At 50.4% G+C, this 15,863-nt stretch overlaps 4 non-coding genes across 4 annotated transcripts; all 4 read left to right on the top strand.

Annotated features, from left to right (window-relative positions):
- Window positions 1–686: 686 nt before the first annotated feature.
- On the top strand, window positions 687–758 carry TRNAC-GCA (transfer RNA cysteine (anticodon GCA)). The gene has a single exon. It is a non-coding gene; the product is annotated as a tRNA-Cys (tRNA).
- Window positions 759–4,996: 4,238 nt separating this feature from the next.
- On the top strand, window positions 4,997–5,068 carry TRNAC-GCA (transfer RNA cysteine (anticodon GCA)). The gene has a single exon. It is a non-coding gene; the product is annotated as a tRNA-Cys (tRNA).
- Window positions 5,069–8,483: 3,415 nt separating this feature from the next.
- Window positions 8,484–8,555, top strand: TRNAC-GCA (transfer RNA cysteine (anticodon GCA)). The gene has a single exon. It is a non-coding gene; the product is annotated as a tRNA-Cys (tRNA).
- Window positions 8,556–13,410: 4,855 nt separating this feature from the next.
- Window positions 13,411–13,482, top strand: TRNAC-GCA (transfer RNA cysteine (anticodon GCA)). Its single transcript has one exon. It is a non-coding gene; the product is annotated as a tRNA-Cys (tRNA).
- Window positions 13,483–15,863: the final 2,381 nt, after the last annotated feature.

Genomic DNA, 15,863 nt, shown 5'->3' with positions numbered 1-15,863 from the left:
AATTTCAAAATGCCATGATTCAAGTGTCTACACAGCTAAAAGGTTATGCATATCAGTGCTTACTACTTTGGATTATAATTCTCAGCTACAACTTTTTTTTTTTTTTTTTAATAGCACACACAGTAAAGGAAGGAACTCCATGATTTAGAAAATATACATTTCAAACAATCCTTGATAATTATGACCATCCCGGGCTTAATCTGAAAATATTTATGTTTTTTAAATCCATAGACATTTAACAATGCAAACAGTACATTTGGGGCTGTGGTGATTTGAGATATGGTTTGAGTTTTTTACTTTGGGGAGAGATGGGGGGGAGGTCTACTAAAATACAGATCTGCCCGTTAGATCTATTTAATTTTACTTTCTTTTACTTACGTATACATTTTCACTTGAATATACAGCTTTTTAAAATAAGAATGTTTTCCTGATTATAATAAGGCAATAAAGGCGGTATTAGAACCAAGGGACAAGATGGTTGAGTGATAACTGCTTTCGCACAGTAGAGGAAAATCAAACAAGAACCGAGCTCTGTGGGAAATGAAGGGGAAGCTTCATCACTCAGGGCATCACTCAACGATGAGGTTCTGCAGGCCCCCTGAGTGAAAGACAGTCGCGGTGTCCTGGAAGGTACCTGGGTATTGCAACAGGTTAAAAGATGTCAGTTAGAAACCAACATCGTGTGTGGGGGTATAGCTCAGGGGTAGAGCATTTGACTGCAGATCAAGAGGTCCCCGGTTCAAATCCGGGTGCCCCCTGGAGGTTTTCTTTCCGCGTCATCCTGGGTCCCCGCAGTGGTTTCACCCTACCTAATAATTAGGCGACCTTTATAATTGGGCTGATTTCCTGTGGACGGCTCAGCAGACCGGAAGTGGAAGCGGGAGGAAAGGCCGGAAAGGCCATCTCCTGCTTCGGGAAGTGGTTTGCTGCGGGAAAATTGCGTTCCCCGCCCAGAAACAGACCTTTTTGCCACGACCCTCTGGCCCACGTGTATGTCTGGTGATCTCAGGCACTGTTTCTCCTTCCGAGTGAGTAAGCAGGCAGGAGGCCGGGGCGCACACAGAAGCCGCAGCAGCGAGACATTACAGGCCTCGGAGCCGGGACTCTGATACGGGAGGCCTGGGCAGGGCCCATCGGGAAAACCTGGCACCCTTCTGCCCTTCCCCCTATCTCCTCCAACCCCACCCGCTCTAGATGATCTGACGGACGCGTGTGGGGCAAGACTACGCTGGATGATTTTTAAAGGGCCTTTCGCCTAAATGTGTATGATTCTCAAAGCCGGTGCCCTGGGCAGGGGCCTGAGAAGCTGCCAGGTGCAGAGGGAGGCCTGGCAGGAAAGGGGCCCCTCCGCCGTGCAGCAGACCCCCCACCCCCAGGCTTGAGGCGAGCCCATGGAAGACGTGGGCGACTTGCTATGCTAAGAGCTCTGGATACCGATTGCGGGGCCAGGGGCAAGGCGCCCTGGCTCCTCGGTGGGTCCTTTGAACACAGATCACGTGGTCTCTGATTCGCAATCCAGGGAGTCCCCACCTGCCGACATTAAAAATATGTATGTTGCAGACCTTATTTCTTAGAGCAGTTTCCGGTTTACAGAAAAACTGGGCAGAAAGTACAGAGAGTTCTCCTATACCCCCTCACCTTACCCCCCCGCCCCAGTTTCTGCGTCATTCACACCTTGCACTAGTGTGGTACATTTGTTAAAATTGGTGAATGCATATTGATACGTTATTAATACCCTGTAATTTACAGTAAGACTCCTACAGTTTTATGGGTTTTGACCAACGCAGAATGCCATGTATCCACAATGACTAGCATCATGAAAGATAGTTCCACTGTTCTAAAAAATCCCCCCTCCTATACCTATTCATCCCTCCCCTCCCGGCAATCCCTGGCAACCACCTATGTTTTTACTGTCCATAGTTTTGCCTCTCCCAGAGTGTCATACAGTTGGAAGCATACTGTATATAGCCTTTTCAGGTCAGCGTCTTTCACTTAGCTATAGTCACTTAAGGTCCTTCCATGTCTTTTTGTGGCTTGACAGCTCGTTTCTTTTTTTTTTTTTTTTTTCAATGTTTATTTTATTTTTGGGACAGAGAGAGACAGAGCATGAACGGGGGAGGGGCAGAGAGAGAGGGAGACACAGAATCGGAAACAGGCTCCAGGCTCCGAGCCATCAGCCCAGAGCCTGACGCGGGGCTCGAACTCCCGGACCACGAGATCGTGACCTGGCTGAAGTCGGACGCTTAACCGACTGCGCCACCCAGGCGCCCCTCATTTCTTTTTTAATCACTGAATAATATTCCATGGTATGGGCTTGCTGTCGTTTCTATTTAGACTTGGTGTTGGCATTCCCAATAACTGCATCTTCCAGCAAGAAGAGGAGAGAGAAATTAAGAGTACACATACCTTGATGAGCACCAAGTATTGTATAGAATTGTTGAATCACTACACAGGACACCCGAAACTAACATGACACTGTATGTTAACTACACTAGAATTAAAAAAAAAAAAAAAAAAAGGGAAGAGAAGAGTAGCACGTCAGGCCTTTGCTAGACAGCTTCCCCCAGTCTCTGGTAACACTACACAATTTTCTCCATTCCTCATCCTGCCATTGATTCAGTCTCACTGATGATACTCGTGGTACGTATTTGTAACTATCTTACACCCTCAACGTTTGAAATTCCTTTCCATTTGGGGGGGGATCCAGAGCTGTGCATGGCTGGTGGAAACCAGGATGTAACTATACTACAAAAGGCAAAAGTACCAGACTTTGCCCTCCTACAAACCCCAGCGGGGCTTAGCCGATCCCATGCACGTGATGGAGACTTGGAACATGGAATGAGGTACACACAAGCAGGAAGAGTCTGGAATTTACTCCAGGGGGGCCGCTGCTCTGGCATTGGCAGTGGGGCTGATGGCTGCAGCTGGTGCACGGTGGGGGCATTATCAGCCCCCTAACCAGGATGCTGTTTGGAGGTAAATGATCCTGACCCCCCCCCCCCCCGGCTGTCCTTTAATTCTGCCCATTTTCTGAGCATAGATCTCTAGGTTTCCTTTAGTGGTCTGAGATTTTTGTCATTGTGCCCGTAATTTCCTTGTTTGTTTCATTTAGCCATTATCAGTTTCTGTTTTTGAGACCGAATGCTGGCAGTGCGAAAATTGATACCAGAGTTCGGTGCAGGAGGTGAAGGGGACATGACATCGGTCATCTGGTCTTGTTGGGGCTAAAAGCAGTGAACATCTGGCTAGTTATTCACAAATTGGGACCCGGCAGTCATTGACACACACTGACAAAGCAGGCAAGTTGAATATTGCCAGTGTCACGTGGAAGGAAGTGCATGATGAGAGCCAGGCCTTGATGTGCTAAGAACACCAGGGGACACCATACAGTAAAGTGGCTAATTCTAGGGGCGCCTGGGGGGGCTCAGTCGGTTGAGCATCCGACTTTGGCTCAGGTCATGATCTCGCGGTCCGTGAGTTCGAGCCCCGCGTCGGGCTCTGTGCTCACAGCTCGGAGCCTGGAGCCTGCTGCGGATTCTAGGTCTCCCTCTCTCTCTGCCCCTCCCCCGCTCATGCTCTGTCTCGCGCTCTCTCTCTCTCTCTCTGTCAAAAATAAATAAAACAGTAAGAAAATATATATTAAAGTGGCTAATTCTATTGGCATTGGGACTCAGAGAAATAAAACGCAGGTCAAATGTGTAAACCCTCTACCCAGCGCCAAGCACAGAGAGTCTGATCTCTTACCCCTAAATAACTGAAAAAGCCTCCAGCCAAAAGTAGGATTTGACCCTGTGGGTTACTGACTTATAATGTCAGTTAAATTAACAGTATCTTTGTCACATGCGTGAAAGGACACGAATTGGAAAAGAGTGGGCTCTTCACATCCATCCTGGGCTTATTCAATGGCCTCAGAAACAAAGGCCAGAACTTTGGGCTAGGAACCAGCTCTGCCTAGTGGATTTCGCCTCACCGGGGAACATGGCCACCCCAGGGAAGGGTGCCCAGCTTTCCAATCACCTCCCTTAATAAAAAGATGGTGTTTTATAGGGCGGTCAAACAGCCAGCAACATGATAGCAGGTTGATTATGTTAGAAACATCCCGGATGGGGCGTTGCTTTGTTCTCACTGGAATACTTATTTCGAATTTACATTCTATTTTTGAAGTGAAACATGTTACCCGCGTAACGCAGTAATGATCCAAGTAAGCTGCACAGGAATGAGACAAAAATCTCCCCTCTTTTACCGCATTTTCCATTGCGTAGCTCAGTATCTTCTGTGGTCTCTGAAAAGTGAATCTCACTGGTCTCTGGTGCCATGTAATAGGACATAGGTTACTGTGCTGGTGCCTTTTGGGAGGGACTGGTGTGTGTCCTCCCTATGTGAGTGAGGGTCGGCCGTGGGGAGGGAGTGGGGACGGGGGCGTGGGTACATGCAGGGCCTGGAAGAAAGAGCCATCTCTGACCATAAACCAGGGATCCTTGCACCAGGGCTGTGGGTCTCCAAATAGCAGCCTTTATGCCTCTCGCTAGCTTCCTCTGTTGTGCCGCCGGAAGGATTCAGGGGCTCCTGCCTCTCTAGTGCCCAACCGAGCCGCTGGGAGACTGCCTCAGGAGGGCATTGGGCTGGGGAGCCGGGGGAAGATGTGAAGGAAAACGGGCAAGAGAGCAAGCAAGGGTGAGGCTGGGGAGGATGGGGCAGAGCAGGTGTAGCTGAGGGAGGAGGGAAGAAAGGAAGGATGGGGGGCTGGGGTCCACAGAAACCTGGTGCCTCCTGCAGTTCAGGTGTGGCTGTAGTGGAAAAGTGCTAGGAGACAAGCGAAGGGTCTCTGGGGAATCGGAAAGGCGGTGTTATGGCTGCATAGCCGTCTTTAGTGAATTGTGGTGCACCTCCCGGTTTCACAGGCCGACCAGGAATGAACAGATCTTACAGTGCCCTATGGAATGTTTGGTGTGGCGTCACAGGTGAAATAATGTAAAGAGGACTTCATCCCACGCAAGGGGGTATAGCTCAGGGGTAGAGCATTTGACTGCAGATCAAGAGGTCCCCGGTTCAAATCCGGGTGCCCCCTGCTGGAGCTTTGCTTTATTGCCTCTCCTAGAGGAGTGGCTTCCCAGCTACCACATTCTATACAATGTCATCAGTTGCCCTCCCCACCTCTTTTCCCCAGGCCCTGGTGTTTTTTCAGGTGTCCTTTCTCCCTTGACATACTGAAGTATGGTAGGTTCCTGGTACCAAACTTCTGAGGGCAGAGGCCAGCCAGGTGGCCGGCGCCGGCAGGTGCACACACGGGGTTGGGAGGGCCCAGGGTGATGGTCACCGGCCCAGCTGGGGCTATCGGGTCCACCGCGGGACTTCATTCCCCGGGTGCGTGCCTGGGTCCTCACACTCCCACACCACTGACCAACCCTGCAGCAGAGACCAAGGGGAAGGAAAAGCAAAAAAACGAAAAACGAAACAAAACAAAACAAAACAACACGTAGCAGGAAAGAGGGAGACAAGCCCCTTTTCTCCTGCAACATCCCTCCGGCGCCCTCTACTGACAGCTCTTAGCATTGTGCTCGCTTAAGGAGAAAGGCGTAGGGAAGCCAGTCCGTTATTGCAGGGCAGGTATGGAAGCATGAATTTGGACCCAGGAGTCAAAAAATTGATAACTGGCACATCGTGTGAGTGCCAACAGGATGTTAGCAGCTGTATGCAGGCGGGGGCTTGAGATCATCCTGCAAATTTGAGTGTGCCCTCTGGCATTTCTGCCATTACTGTGAGATGTGTTTATCCTGTGAGCTGCTGCCCCTTCAGCCTGGGCCCCAGAAAGAACACACGTGGTCCAACCTTAAGCGGAACTCACCTAGAAAGGCCAACGCCCTCTGGACCCACAGCTTACCCAGCCAAGCCCAGCCTCTATCAATTGATCCTCATTCAATATTCTGACCCATGAGGATGAGAATAAATGCTTATTGTCGTGTGTCAATGCTTTGCGGCGTTTTTGCAACACTCTTATGAATACGACTGGAAAATACTAACATTGACATACAGAAGGGGCCTCCTGCTATAACAAAAGCCTAAAGTACATGACATGTCTTCATGATGAAGCATGGGGAATTAGTGGGAAGTTAGTGGGGTAACTATTATTGAGGGCAGGGAAAACGGGCTCATGATAACCTGGAAGGCAGAAAATGTATTTGAACTTGTAGTGTTAGGGGTAGGATATTACGAAGAAAAATACTGAATGCATGAGCTGTTTTGTTACAGGCTGTTTTTGATAAGGTACTGCCAAAAAAAGATTTGAGTTCAGAAGACAACTTACTGGTTTGCAGTCAGAATTTAGAGGCAATCTAGATAGCTCAGAATTGCGTAGTGAGAAAAATAAAACCATCCCGTCCAAAACAAAGGCGAGGCTGTTATTACATCACTTTAGCCAAAAGGCCAAATCCAGAGCCTTCCAGTAAGACATAGCCCCAAACCAAATAGCTTAGATGTACTTCATTAAGAGCACTGAAGAATTAAGCCAATACTAGTATATCCTCTCAGCTGGACAAAAGTATTCCTAGAAAGACTAAGGATGTGCCCAAGTACTTATAATTGAGCTGGAGGGAGAACATACATCAAAGAGAATTGTGATCATGGCTTTCGGCATGTGGAGTCAAATACATAGAAAACCCACACATTTCTTGAGAGAGCTGTATTGGCGAAAACATTACTAGCCTGGACAAAAAAGTTACCAAGACTGGAGAATAAAAGGACCTGGGCTTCCAGCATTCCATAGGGGGAAGCAAACTGAGAAGAATGCCTAGCCACAACAAAGGACATGTTTTCCAATGATGTCTCCAGAAATTTCAGAGAAGGAGGAAGGAAAAAGGGAAGACGTCTTAGAGGGTGGGCCCATGAGTCATGCAGAACAGTGGGCAGGGAGCTCTCCCTAGGTAGCAGAACCAGAGCCGACTCAAGGAATATTCCCTACTGCTGGAATGCATATGTTGTGTGCCACTGGGGTTTGGGGTGGTTTGTTATACAATATTATTGTAAAAAGGCTGGCAAATACTGAATTTGGTATCTAGAAGGAGGCTCTGTCTGTAACAAAAGGCAAAAGGGGGGCGTGGCCACTTATGCCTAGCATTTCAATGTCTATGACCGTGTGTGTTTCCCGTTGTGATCAGTCATTGCACGTAAACATTTACTACCATAAGTCTGTTCCTGCACCATCGCTGGACTTTGGGTGTATGAGTGGTAGATAATTTGTTTCTTAAGCTTATAGGTCTCTGGATCGAGAGAAGCCTCATCTGGATCTAACGTATATCATAAGATCCTGGACTTCGTCTGACTGAATGAGGCTTTGGGGGCTTTGGGATGAGGCTGAGTACCTTATGCACGTGGGAGAGATTTAAGTAATTATGACCAAGAGGGCAGACGATGGTAGATTAAAATGTTGGCCCCAGTTCTGCACTTGTTCTATGTGTGCCCTTTGCCACAAGACTTTTCACATCTTCCCCATTAGAAGTGGAACAGGTTTGGGGTGGCTCCGTCAGTTAAGCATCCGACTCCTGATTTTGGCTCAGGTCATGGTCTCACAGTCGTGAGATCGAGCCCTCCATTAGTCTGAGCATGGGGCTTGCTTGAGAGTCTCTCCCTCCCTATCCCTCTCCCTCTACCCCTCTCCTGCTTGCACGTACATTCTCTCTCTCAAAAAAAAAAAAAAAAAAAGATAGATTTCCCTGCCCTTGATTTAAGGGTAGGTCCTAAGACTTGCTTTCACTGATGGGATATTAGCACGTGTGATACTAACAGAGGCTTGAAATCTGCTTACGTGCTTGGGCTTGACCTTTTTGCATTTCTGCCACTGCCATGAGAAAATTTTCCCTGCTAGCTGTGACTCTTCCAACCTGGACCCAGGAAGAAACAGACTTGGAGCAGACCTGTGCCCAACTCACATAAAGAAACGAAGCACAGGAAAAAAAAAGAAAAAGAAAAAAGAAAGAAAGAAACCAAGCACAGATGGACCTCCAGCTTGAAGCAGGGCCACCAGGTCAAGCTCAGACTAGATCTACTGGTTGTCATCCATGTTGCTGACCCTATGAACATGAAAAGAAATGTTTATTGTTGCATGCATCTGAATTTGGGGATGGTTTGTTATGAAGCGTTATTGTGGACATAACAGGCCTGATTCCTACACTTCCTCTCCCTTCTCCCCACCCCCCAGGTACTGAGCAAGGGGTGAGGAGGAGATTGCAGTTTATGGGAGGAATTCAGATTGTGGCTTCAAAATGGAAAAGTGCTATTTGACCAGCCAGAAGCCCTGGGGGGTGGGGGGGGGGGTGGTGGGGAAGGAAGGGTGAACTCCTGGCCAGAGGGTGGTCTCCAGTCAGTTTCTAGTGGGCTTGCCAGTTTCATTGACTGACCAAGAGTGAATAGAATGTACAGTACACTGTGGAATGCTTGGGTGTGGTGTCACAGGTTAACTATGCTAATGAGGAGCAGGACCACAGTAAGGGGGTATGGCTCAGGGGCAGAGCATTTGACTGCAGATCAAGAGGTCCCCGGTTCAAATCCGGGTGCCCCCTGAAGGTGGCTTACCTTATTGACAAAAAAGTGACCTAAGTTAGGGTCCTGCTTATTGGAAAGTCCTCTCCATTGCCACCTTCCTTTTCTCAGGTGACTTCTGGGATGCGGCACATGTCATGGAGCTGTTATGAATGACGTATGTGTGACAGAAGGTCCTAAGTTCCTCTTCAAACTTTACCTTATGATCACAGGTTACCCAGCCTGCCTGCACGCACTTAGGGACCTTAGTTAAAAAGAAAAAAACCAGATGAGCCCTAGGAATTATGATTTAGTCAGACAGAGGAGGTACCTGGGAACTTTTGCTTTGGGGAGGCACACATCCCACCCCCCCACCCCCCCTGCTAACTTCAATTGTAACATCCAGTGGTTCTAAGTAAGTATTTTGGAACATATAACACTATGTAATGTTAAACAACGTTCCGGTGGTGAACATCAATGGGCTGTAGGCACGGAGAGCGGCCAGGTGTGCAGAGGGGAGAGAATGCAGGAAAGGCAGGGAAGGTGTGGGCATGCTAGGGTGGTGACAGATCGTAGTGGCACCATACTGCTAGGTGTGGTGACTGCCCATAACTGATAACTCTGCTTTAATTTCTTGTTAATGTTTATTTATTTTTTAAGGGGGGGGGCAGTGCAAGCAGGGGAGGGGCAGAGAGAGAGAGGGAGACACACACACACACACAGAGCAAGCTGGGGAGGGGCAGAGAGAGAGGCAGACACAGAATCCAAAGCAGGCTCCGGGCTCTGAGCTGTCAGCACAGAGCCCGACGCGGGGCTCGAACTCACGAACCGTGAGGTCATGACCTGAGCCGAAGTCAGCTACTTGACCGACTGAGCCTCCCAGGTGCCCCTCGACTCTGCTTTAAAGTTCAGAATTGAAACGCACTTATTAGACGAGACTGGTTGTTTCTGAATGGAGCGTCTGATTGACAATCTAGAGGTCCCTGGTTCCAATTCAGGTGTGTTGTTTTTCTTTTTCCCTCCCAACTTTAGAACCTTCTTTCCATCTTTTGAGGATGTCCAATTATGGGAGCCCTGGTGGAAGAAATGTCTCCTCTTGCAGCTGCAGAGGCCAAAAATAAAGGCGATTTTCTCCCTTTCTCCCTTTCTCCCAGCACCGCTGGCCAAACAGGTGCTCCTGACTCACCCTACACTCGGAATGAGTGACACAAATCCCAGGGTTGGCAGTGCCCGAGGGCCTGGCTGGCTGAGTCCCCTTGGGTCGCCCCTGCCTCGCGTGAACCTGCGCCTCCAGCCTTCCCTTCAGCGCTGCAGGCTCCCTGCCACACAGACAGTGGTCATCTCATCTTTCGCCACAGGCAGAACCAGTTTCTGTTTCTGGAACCACGTGCCTAGGCCGATACAACATTTGCCAGCGGCAAAAGACCTTCATGAAAGTGGGGTGGCTATAGAATTGCTTTTCTGTCCTACTTGGCGTTGAAGGAGGTGGAAGTCCAGTTGATTCGTCAGGGCTGAAAATCTAAGAGCCCACGGGCTGTCAGTGGGAAGTTAGCTGATGAACTGATCACATGGATTCAACTGGCCAATGGGTTGGAGGAAGCTTATTCATCGGGCAGGCATCTGATGGCTGTTTATGGCTGGCGTGCATTCCGATTTGTCAGTGTCTATGCTGTGAGCCGTGGTTAAGGGTTCTGAGTACCACTCGTTCTTGGAATAGAGATCCCGCTGAAGGACAGAACCTTTAGGGACCACATGTTGGGATAGAACAGTAGAAAGGGCCAAGCCAAGGCTGACGGTCTCGGGAAGCTCAAAGTCGTACAGTGGAAAGCTCAGATGTGTGTGTTCTCTTCTCTGGACACAGATGGAGACGGCGGACTTCCCAATAACCCCAGCCCAACACTCAGCTCGTCTGCTCAATGACTGACGTGCTGAAAACCAAAGGCAAGATCGTCAAATTTCTATCCTGTTGGGTTCATAGTTTCACCCGCCTCTTGTATGAATCATTTCACAGGATGTCAGGGCCCGTCCTCCAATTCAAAAAGCAAGCGGTGGAGCACCGGGGTGGCTCAGTCGGTTAAGCGCCCGACTTCGGCTCAGGTCATGATCTCCGGGATCTTGGGTCCGAGCCCTGCACGGAGTCTGCTTCAGATCCTCTGTCTCCCTCTCTCCCTGCCCCTCCCCCCCTCAAAAATAAATAAACATTAAAAAAAAGCAAGTTGCTACATCTTGCTTTCATTTTAGCCTTTACTGGGACTGTTCCTGGGACAGGAAAACACTCAACTCCTAAGATTGCTGCTGTAATCTCTGAGGCCGATGTGGTCATGCCTTTCCCAAGCCTGATTTTCTGCTTCCTAGCAATTCTGTGATGTATTTCCAATAGTTCTTTTATATTTTTTTTTAAGTGTCTTTATTCATTTTGAGAGAAAGAGCATGTGAGCTGGGGAGGGGCAGAGAAAGAAGGAGAGAGAGAGAATCCCAAGCAGGCTCTGCATTGTCAGCACAGAGCCCGACGCAGGGCTGAGACCCACAATATCAACTGATACACCTGCCTTCACTGTCTTTTTCCTTTCTAGCAATTGGAATGCACCATGATGACATCCTTGGACTGACCCAGTGGATGAGGAACAGAAGCTTTGTAAGAAAAATCCATCTGGGTGTGCAGAAATGCAAAAACTCTTCCAAAAAATAAGACCATTGGAGCCACCAAAATGAGGTCAGCTCCCAACATCATCAGGAAGGGAGCAGGTGGGATCGGGGCAGTTGGGACCTGTCTCCACCGACCCATTTCGAATCTTTTTGGAATCAGTCTCTTTTCAGACAGAAGCATCTCCTGTTTAAGTGACACAGACCATTGGAATTGTTGCACTTTTTTTTTAAGGTTTTATTTTATTTTGAGAGAGAGTGTGAGTGGGGGAGGGGCAGAGAGGAAGGGGGAGAGAGAGGATCCCAGGCAGGCTCCGCACTGTCCGTGCAGTGTCGATGTGGGGCTTGAACTTAACTGCGAGATCATGACCTGAGCCAAAATCAGGAGTCAGATGATTAACAGGCCGAGACACCCAGGCGCCCCAAGTTGTTGCTTTTTATTAAAGCAAAACTAACTTGCGTGGAGAAAAGCAAATAGGTCATTTCAGAGATGTTTATAATTTGTATATCGTTTTCTTACAAAGATGAAGCTATTCTATGATGTTTTTAACATCAAAAGGAATAGATGACTTTTTCACACCAATAAAAAAAAGCTTTTAGGACACCTTTCTTAGTGGATACAGAGTATTCTTCTGTATGGCGGCTGCTACCACTCTTGACTTAGCCAACACTCCTTTGTTGGTCCCCCACACGGTTTCTAACCTCCCCTCGTACAGACAGATCTGCAAAGCGTCCTGTTCAAGATGCATGTCTGCTTTTCATCTAGTTTGGCCTCCATATGCTATGCCAATTTGGATGATTGTCCCTTCTCTGCATTCTGGGGATCTCTGTGGCCTTTGGGCCTCGTAGTGGTAACTTCCAGGGGAGAGGTCCAAGGAGGAAGGGAACACTGGTCCCAGTCTAGGAGATAGTAAAGGCCTGAGTTTGGTGCCCAAACAGCGACTCCTTGTACCTTGTCCCAAGTCATCCGGCTGTGCTGGGCTGATGGTTTGGGGCCAGCATGGCACCATGACCTCCCCAGTAAGTCCATCTCCCTTTAAAGCCAAGGAGTAAGGAACGAAAAGAGTGGGGGGAGCAGAGAAAGCGATGTAGGACAGCTCAGAGGAGCCCATGCTGCAGGGGGTCAGAGTGGGACTGGGGGCAGCAGACTGGGGAAGTGAAACCTGAGCGCAAGGGAAGGAAAGAGGGAAGATTCCGGCTCTAAGCAATGATTAGTGCCCCACACGGGGACTGGGGAGGAGGCCGCAGCACTCTCGGCAGGGAAGATTCCTAGAAGTTTCTAGAGAAGGACAGAATACGTCCAAAGTCAGACAGAGGTCTATCTGGACGAGGTCGGGCAGTCAGCTCCCACTAGTTCGCTAGGGATGAGAAGTGAGAGTGCGTGGTAGCTCCTTGGGCACAACCACACAGGTGACGTGGTGCTCACCAGGAACCCCAGTTCAGGGGCAGAGCCTCTGACTTTGTGTCGGGGAGTCCCTGGTTCCAGTCAGTGCGTCACCTGTTGGCATTTCTTTTTGCTCTGACCTCCTGTTTGCCATCACGCGGTCCTGTGTCTGTGCTCCGGTGACCACAAATCTCTCATTCTTGCCTCACCGCTTTCCACGCACTGCACGCTTATTTCTGCTGGCTGACCCAAGGAATGATGCAACAGACAGAGAATAAGGGGGGAAAAGAAAATATGAAGGGGGTAGCTCAGTCTCCCGCCCAGTTTAGTGCAAAGAGGCCCCCTAATCATAAACGTGGATTCTAGTGGTAACTTGGTCATTAAACCAAGTGAGTTTGGTTGGGGCGTGATTTGAATTCCAAACTTTTTTTTTTTTTTTTCCCAGATCTATCCCGTGAGGGGCACAACAGCTCCCAAATCATCAGGAGCTTGTTAGAAGCTCATGTTGTCCCTCGTCCCCTTCCCAGAGAGTCTGGCTTAGGGGTTCTCAGGTGGGGCCCAAGCCCTGCCTCCCCTCCCCTCCTCTCTGTCTGTTGAGCAGCTAGTTCTGTATCCCGCTCTTGCGGATGAGTCTGAAGAATGTTCCAGCTGCAAACCTCAATGTGGTCAATGCCAGTGCCTACAGCCAGGGGCTGAGGGAAGGAGGAGGTTGTAAGTGGAGGTAAGGGGCAGGGGTGGGCGTAGTGGGTAGGGCATGTTTGCAGGGGTGTTAGGGTGGCAGAGAGCCACCAAGAATACATCTCGAGTCAGAGACAGTCAGGGCGTGGCTCTGAAGGATTAAAGAGTTTATTAGACACCTGTAAGCAGGTGGGGGTATAGCTCAGGGGTAGAGCATTTGACTGCAGATCAAGAGGTCCCTGGTTCAAATCCAGGTGCCCCCTTATTATGCCTGCTTTTGCCCCCCTATAACAGCTGTTGTGTCCCCCACTTGGAAACCCCTCTGAGGAGAGAAGAGATGGATCCCGACCCTTCGGTTTCACCTCCTGTGTTTCTCCAACACTCAAGCGGGCTCCACCACCCAAGCCTCTCTGGTGGCTTCAGGTGGGTATTTGTGTTATTCTTTGACTGCCCAGCACCTGAACCCCCACCCGAAACAGTGAGTCTTGGGGGAAAGCACAGCTTTGCAACCTGCTCTACCAAACCAACGTGCCAAATACTGCCTGGGCCTAGGACCCGGCCCAGACCTTACCAGGTGAATTCCACTGCGGGATACAGAGCTCTGGCCGCCTCGGCAGGGCTGGAGGGTCCTTCAGCACCCACTGGGGATACAGTGGCTTCTGCCCCCGCATGGTGCTCTGCTGTGCCCTTGGCTGTGATTTTGGCCACTGGGGTCCCTTTGAGCCTGGCTCTCCCACCCTCCCTCCAGGGCCTTGGGCTCCTCCCAGCCTGCCAGTGACTGTCTAGTCTATTTCCACCAGACAGAAGCAGGTTCTGGGTTCGCATCTATGTGCATGACTAGCTGAGAAATGGGTACAGGGAGTCATTTGCAAGCAAGAGATCCTTGGAGAAATGGGGGGCTGGGGGCGGATGTGGGACTGGGGAGCTAACTGCCAGGCCTAGTTGTGCTGAAGTCAGTAAAAGTCCAGTCGGCCCCTCCTGGTAGGAGTATAGCAGGCCAGGGTCCACAGAGGCGAAACAGCTAAATAAATTGTTGCCTGGGGCCAACCGAACCAAAGAGCCCGCTGACAGCGAGAGACGTGGTGGCTGATTCTAACATACTGGGAACGCCTGGATCCGAGGTCCAGCTTCTTCGTTCGGGGCTCAGAAGGCCACACGGGGTCTCCAGGGGCCGCGCTGAGAAAATCTAAGGCACCGCATGACCCAGCGGAACACCGGAGGCAGACTTTGATCCTGAGGTTGCCAAATTCCCTTGAAGCCAGAGCTTCCCTGGTCTCCTGCGTGAAAGTTGGGGCATTTGTTCAGGGGAGAACGGTGCTTCCAAAACCGTACGGGGGATTTCTGAGAGGATGGGGGGGAACCAGCACCAGAAGCCAGCTCCAGAAGCCACCAGTCCCCATGGATTTCGTCTTAAACCAGGACTGATAGGATTGCTTGCAGAGGGTCCAGTGCCCCGGCCCCCACCTGCCAAGTGCAGAAGCTGCCCGCTCGCTGCTGGTAACAGAGAACACCCAGGGGGTCTTTCGGGCCCATCAGAATCTTTGTGCGTCTGGTTTGGAATCCACATGGCCTGTGGCCCCAGGAGGGGACAGTGTGGGGTCCCCTGCAGGGGGGAGGTGGGTGTGGTCTGACTGTCCCGGGGCAGTAGCCCTGCCAGCAAAGTGAGAGTCCCCGTGCCCATTCAGAAGGCTTTTGGGCTTTGGTACCCCAAGCAGGCATCCCTGCCCCCTCCAGGTGTGCTGAGCCCCAGATGTGAGGCCTTCTGAGGCAGATGGGGCTGCTCACAGGGAAGGTGACTTCAGCCTTCCTGGCCAAATGCCTCCCCTAGACTCAGCCCAAGGATTTGGCCTTGGGATGAAGAAGAAGTGTCTTGAACAGGAGAGGCTGGGGGGGGGGGGCTGGGGGGCAAGAACAAATGAGCCCAGGGGGAGGTGCAGTGAGGAGGGAAGGTCGGGGGAACACCAAAGCGTACCAGCTAGAGACAGAAGTGGGGGCGGGTACTGGGCAGGGCACAGGGGGCTTCTGGGCACTCAAATGAGGGGTCAGTGGGAAAGGGGAGGGAGCCGATGGCCAGGAGAGGGTGAGTCAGCCAGGACACGGGGCAGATGGGAATAAACAGCAACTACCGGGTATCGGGAGGTCCCAACCAGGAAACAATTTGAAGTGAGCTCCTGGCTCAGGGGAAAAGATCCGACTGCGGGTCAAGAGATCCCTGGGTCAGATTTCCAGGCCGCCGTGAGCTTATCTCATTTAGTACCGGATGGGGGGTTGGTGGACATGGTCCGGGTCATTATGTGGTGTCATGTCTGGCACCGGGTTGGGAAGTGGAAAGAGCCCAAGACCAGCCGTGTGAGATCTGGCCCCAACCCTATTATTAATCAGGTGTGTGTGCTTGGGAACGTCTCTTAATTATGGCCTCTTTTCAAGCCCATAACGCAGGGCACCGAACTAAATTGGTAGTTTCCAATTCTGACTTTCCACCGGGATCATCCCATGGGCTTGTTAAAAATAGAGTCCGTTGGCCCCATGCCCAACTACTCCGATTCAGGCAGTCTGATCCGGAACCTGTGAGCTGTATTTCCGAGAAAGGACGCACCCCGCTGCCCTTACCGCCTCACACACCAGGGGCTGTGATGGGCAGTCC

Source organism: Lynx rufus, unplaced genomic scaffold, assembly GCF_022079265.1.
Source record: "Lynx rufus isolate CCGP_SWC_20201006 ecotype Redwood Valley unplaced genomic scaffold, mLynRuf1.p SCAF_4, whole genome shotgun sequence".
In the NCBI taxonomy this organism is placed as follows: domain Eukaryota; kingdom Metazoa; phylum Chordata; class Mammalia; order Carnivora; family Felidae; genus Lynx; species Lynx rufus.
Note: the sequence above shows the minus strand (reverse complement) of the source record. Positions and strands in the feature narration are given on the sequence as shown.